The following is a 6,011-nucleotide window of genomic DNA, read 5'->3' as shown; positions in this document are numbered from 1 at the left end:
ACTAACTCAGATGGGCTCATGTAATACTAATGACTTGCAACTTGTTCTTTATATTTCTGTAACATACCTTGAACATCCTTTATATTAGAATGTATAGTTCTAGACTGACCAGGTGGTGGCACAGTGGATAGAGCGTCGGACTGGGACATAGAGCACCCAGGTTCAAAACTACGAGGTCACTGGCTTGAGCACAGGTTCATCCAGCTTGACCGTAGGGTCACTGGTTTGAGCGTGGGATCACAGACATGACCCCATGGTTGCTGGCTTGAGCCCAAAGGTCACTGGCTTGAAGCCCACGGGTTGCTGGCTTGAGAAAGGGGTCATTTGCTCTGCTGGAGTTCCCCAACCCCCCCCCCCCCATTAAGGCACATATGAGAAAGCAATCAATGAACAACTAAGGAGCTGCAAAGAAGAATTGATACTTCTCATCTCTCTCCCTGTCTGTCCCTATCTGTCCATCTATCTGTCTTTGTCACACAAAAAAAGAATTTATAGTTCCACATATTTAAAAATAGCCATTCCCTGTGGATGCCATTTAGGTTAGGTCCTGTTTTTTTTTTAAGATTTTATTTTTTGCCTGACCAGGCGGTGGCACAGTGGGTAGAGTGGTGGACTGGGATGTGGAGGACCCAGGTTTGAGACCCCGAGGCCGCCAGCTTGAGCGCAGACTTATCTGGTTTAAGCAAAGCTCACCAGCTTGAACCCAAGGTCACTGGCTTGAGCAAGGGGTTACTTGGTCCACTGTAGCCCCATGGTCAAGGCACATATGAGAGGGCAATCAACGAACAACTAATGATTGATGCTTCTCATTTCTCTCCGTTCCTGTCTGTCTGTCCCTCTCTCTGACTCTCTCTATCTGTGTAAAAACAAAACAAACAAAAAAAAAACATTGCCTTTTTTGATTTTACAGAAAGAGGAAAGAGAGGGACAGGGAGCGCGAAGTATCAACTCATAGTTGCTTCACTTTAGTTGTTCAGTGACTGATTGCTTTTTGTATGTGCTCTGACGCAGCAAGCCAAGGGTTTAAAACCAGTAACCTCAGTGTTCAGGTCGATGCTCTATCCACTGCACCACCACAGGCCAGGCTGGTTAGGTCCATTTGAACATGCATCTTCATAATTTTTTTTTTTTTTTTGCCTGTAACTCTAAACTATATTCCTAGAAATAAAATTTGCTGTATTTTACTTTTTAAAGAATGTGACAGCTGTCTGACCAGGCAGTGGCACAGTCAGTGTATAGAGCATTGGACTGGGATGCAGAGGACCCAGGTTCGAAACCCCGAGGTCACCGGTTTGAGTGCAGGCTCACCAGCTTGAATGTAGGGTCTCTGGCTTGAGTGTGGGTTCATAGACTCCATGATCATTGGCTTGAGCCCAAAGGTCACTGGCTTGAAGCACAAGGACTCTGTCTTTTTTTTTTTTCTGAAGTGAGAAGCAGAGAGGCAGAGAGACAGATACCTGCATGCGCCCAACCGGGATCCACTCAGCATGTCCACTTGGGGGCAATGCTCTGTCCATCTGGGGCATTGCTCCGTTGCAACCAGAGCCAGTCTAGTGTAGCCATTCTAGCGCCTGAGGTGGAGGCCATGGAGCCATCCTCAGCACCCAGGCCAACTTTGCTCCAATGGAGCCTTGGCTGCAGGAGGGGAAGACATAGAAAGGAGAGGGAGAAGGGTAGAGAAGCAGACCGGTGCTTCTCCTGTGTGCCCTGGCCAGGAATTGACCCCGGGACTTCCACACACTGAGCTGACGCTCTACTGCTGAGCCAACTGGCCAGGGCTAAGGTCACTGACTTGAGCAAGGGTTCACTTGCTCTGCTGGAGCCCCCATCAAGGCACATGAGAAAGCAATCAATAAACAACTAAGGTGCCGCAATGAACAATTGATGCTTTTCATCTCTCTCCCTTCCTGTCTGTCTGTCCCTATCTGTCCCTCTGCCTCTCTCCCTATCTCTGTCACACAAACACACACACACACACACACACACACACACACAGAATGTGACAGCTGCTATTTAAAATAGTTTAATCTTTTTTGCGGGAAGTATCTACGAGCTGATGCTTCCCGCTCCTCTTCCCCCCTCCCTTTCTCTCTAAAAATATGAGTAAATAATATCTAAAAATAAAAAAAAAGAGTTTAATGTTTCTGTTTGAGTGAGGGTACAGGAGAAAGACAATGTTTAGATTTTAGACCCTACTGAGAGTAAGTAGCATTATATTTGACTTAGCATTGTCTGTTCTGTTCCCTTGAAGTATAATAGGTTCCTTCTAGAAGATTTTGCTGTATAAAGACTTGATAGTTAAAGAGGAGTTACTGGGAAGTCAGTGCAGGGCTCTAAGGATTGAGTACTAGTCATTATAAGAAATTTGTATAGCCTGACCTGTGGTGGCGCAGTGGATAACGAGTCGGCCTGGAAATGCTGAGGTCGCAGGTTTGAAACCCTGGGCTTGTCTGGTCATGGCACATATGGGAGTTGATGCTTCCAGCTCCTCCCCCCTTCTCTCTCTCTGTCTCTCTCTCTCTCCCTCTCTCTCTCCTCTCTAAAAATGAATAAAGAAAAAAAAAAAAGGAAAAAAAAAAAATTTGTATAGCCCTGGCCGGTTGGCTCAGTGGTAGAGCATCGATCGGCCTGGTGTGAAGTCCCGGGTTCGATTCCCAGCCAGGGCACACAGGAGAAGCACCCATTTGCTTCTCCACCCCTCCCCCTCTCCTTCCTTTCTGTCTCTCTCTTCCCCTCCCGCAGCCAAGGCTCCATTGGAGCAAAGATGGCCCGGGCGCTGGGGATGGCTCCTTGGCCTCTGCCCCAGGCGCTAGAGTGGCTCTGGTCACAACAGAGTGATGCCCCGGAGGGGCAGAGCATTGCCCCCTGGTGGGCAGAGCGTCGCCCCTGGTGGGCGTGCCGGGTGGATCCCGGTCGGGCGCATGCGGGAGTCTGTCTGTCTCTCCCCGTTTACAGCTTCAGAAAAATACAAAAAAAAAAAAAAAAAAAAAAAAGAAATTTGTATAGCCTGACCAGGCGGTGGCGCAGTGGATAGAGCGTTGGACTGGGATGCGGAAGACCCAGGTTCGAGACCCTGAGGTCGCCAGCTTGAGCGAGGGCTCATCTGGTTTGAGCAAAAAGCTCACCAGCTTGGACCCAAGGTTGCTGGCTCAAGCAAGGGGTTACTTGGTCTGCTGAAGGCCCACAGTCAAGGCACATTAAAAAAAAAAAAAAAAGAGCCTGACCTGTGGTGGCGCAGTGGATAAAGCATCGACTTGGAAATGCTGAGGTTGCCGGTTCGAAACCCTGGGCTTGCCTGGTCAAGGCACATATGGGAGTTGATGCTTCCAGCTCCTCCCCCCTTCTCTCTCTCTGTCTCTCCCTCTCCTCTCTAAAATGAATAAATTAAAAAAAAAATTTGTATAGTAAGTAATAAAATAGTTTGTCCAATATTATGGCCCAATAAGATTGTTTGCCCACATAATTATTTCTTTAAAAGCTCATTTAAAGGGAGGGGGAACGAGAATGGTCATATTATCTGGAATGAGATGACAGTAGGATGAATACAAAAACTGAGAAAATGAGGGGGCTGATGTCCAGGCGCTGTTAGGCACTGGGTATGTTTTGAGGGGTAGATATGATCTCACCACTGAGTTGGAAGAGCATGAGGAGGCTTGGCAAGTGAAGCAAGCTTGGCATAATGGAACTAGCCATTTCTAATTTTCTAATTTATGCCTAATGAAGGAGTGTTCTGAAAACACTTTGTATCCCCAAGTATTCTGAAAATGTCTTGTATAGGGTTGCTGCAGAGATCTGGGCTGTCTTGCAAACTACCGTGCAGGATTGAGTAGAACTTCTGCATTCAGTTTTGAAAGTAACACAAATTAAGGGTGCAAATATTTGTAGTCAGGTTTGAGCTTCTCCCTCTTCACTGTAGCATTTTTCTGTGGTCAGTACTTAACAATTCCATATAGCTTGGGACTAAAGAGCTAAAGTTGAGGCATTTTATCATTTTTCTGAGTTGTTGGTTGTTTTTGTTGGCCATGGATGGGTCCTTTATAGGAATTTGATCTGTTACGGCCTCTGCTGGTCTGAGAACTCCACCTAGTTCTTGGGAATGACAGAAATGCCCCACCTAGCTGCATCATTTATACAGGGTGGGGCAAAAGTATGTTTACAGTTGTGAGTTCTCAAAACACAGAGTTTATTCTTGTACTATTATTTATTAATTATTGTGTTATTTTTCATATGAACAATTGTAAACCTGCATTTACCCCATCCTGATTACTAGTTCATATAGAATATTCCTGCATCATTTTTCTCTTAAAAATGCTCTATTTTCTTCATTGTGGGCTAAGGCTTTTTTACTAGAATATTTATTTTTAGTTTGTGATTAAATTTTTGTTTCATTGTATGAACTCCAAGGCTTACATGAAGAATTAACTACCACTGCAAATGGAATGAGCTGCAAAAGATGACTTACATCATATGAGATTAATGCTATCAGTACCTTTTTCTCTATCATCATTATTATTATTTTTATTATTGCTTCTTTTAGTGACCTTGTATTTTATCTTTGACTTTAAACTTCCATCTGTTTCCACTTCCTCCTTTTTCATTCTTCAACATTCCTATTCACTTCCAGGTCTGTTCTATGTATCTTATGAACATAGGCCTATTCAACAAGTTACCTTGGAAATTGCAACTAAGTCTAATATTTGCCTTCTCAAATTCAGAGATTTAAAAGTTATATATGCCTTACCAGGCGGTGGCACAGCAGATACAGCGTCAGACTGGGACATGGAGGACCCAGGTTGAAGCCTCGAGGTTGCCAGCTTGAGTGTGGGCTCATGGGCTTGAGCACGGGCTCACCAGCTTGGTGTCACTGGCTTGAGCCTGGGATCATAGACATGACGCCATGGTCGCTGGCTTGAGTCCAGAGGTCGCTGGCTTGAGTCCAGAGGTCGCTGGCTTGAGCCCAAAGTTGTTGGTTTGAGCAAGGGGTCACTTACTCTGCTGTAGCCACCCATCCCCTGCCCCCAGTCAAGGCACATATGAGAACGCAATTAATGAACAAGTAAGGAGCTGCAATGAAGAATTGATGCTTCTCATCTCTCTCCTGTCTGTCTGTCTCTATCTGTCCTTCTCTCTGACTCCGTCAAAAATAAAAAAAATAAATGTTATATAGGAATTAGCCTGACCAGGCAGTGGCACAGTGTATAGAGCGCGGGCTTGGGATGCTGAGTACCCAGTTCAAAACCCCGAGGTCGCCAGCTTGAGTGCCAGCTTATCTGGCCTGAGCATGACATAACCCTGTGTGGTCACTGGCGTGAGCCCAAGATCACTAGCTTCAGCAAGGGGTCACTCGCTCGGCTGGAGCCCCCCAGTCAAGGCACATATGAGAAAGCAATCTGAACAACTCAGGTGCCACAACTATGAGTTGATGCTTCTCATCTCTCTCCCTTCTTGTCTGTCTGTCCCTGTCCCCCCCCTCAAAAAAAGTTATACATGAATTAAAATTTTAATTGGATTAACGTCAATTTAAGGGACTTGCTATTTAAAAATATTCGTGTATTATTTATTGTATTATTATACTACTTTGTACTGTACAGGGTCTTTTGGGACATGAGTGAAACCTAGTTACGTATATTAGGTAAATCTGTTTTCATATATTTTTATAAGATGATGTGCACGTTCCTTATTTTAATCACTGCAGATTCCTATTTTCTTTCTGAGTTCTAATGTCTGATTTTCCTTTAAGGATTTAGTTAATATATTTCTCTGGATATCTTTATAACTTTGCTTCAGCTTTTTACTTACCTCCTTTAGGCTTATTAAGCTTGTCCTCTCTAAACTCACCAGCCCTGCACTGGATCTCTCAAACCTGGTAGTTACTTTGCTTTTAATAGGGTATCTGTGGTGTTATACACATATGCAGATCAGTCAGTCTGTGTCCTTTTTGAAGTCTTCCTCTTTTTTTTTATTTATTTTTTATTTTTTTAATTTTTATTTTATTTATTCATTTTAGAAAG

This window comes from Saccopteryx bilineata, chromosome 1, assembly GCF_036850765.1.
Source record: "Saccopteryx bilineata isolate mSacBil1 chromosome 1, mSacBil1_pri_phased_curated, whole genome shotgun sequence".
Lineage (NCBI taxonomy): Eukaryota > Metazoa > Chordata > Mammalia > Chiroptera > Emballonuridae > Saccopteryx > Saccopteryx bilineata.
Note: the sequence above shows the minus strand (reverse complement) of the source record.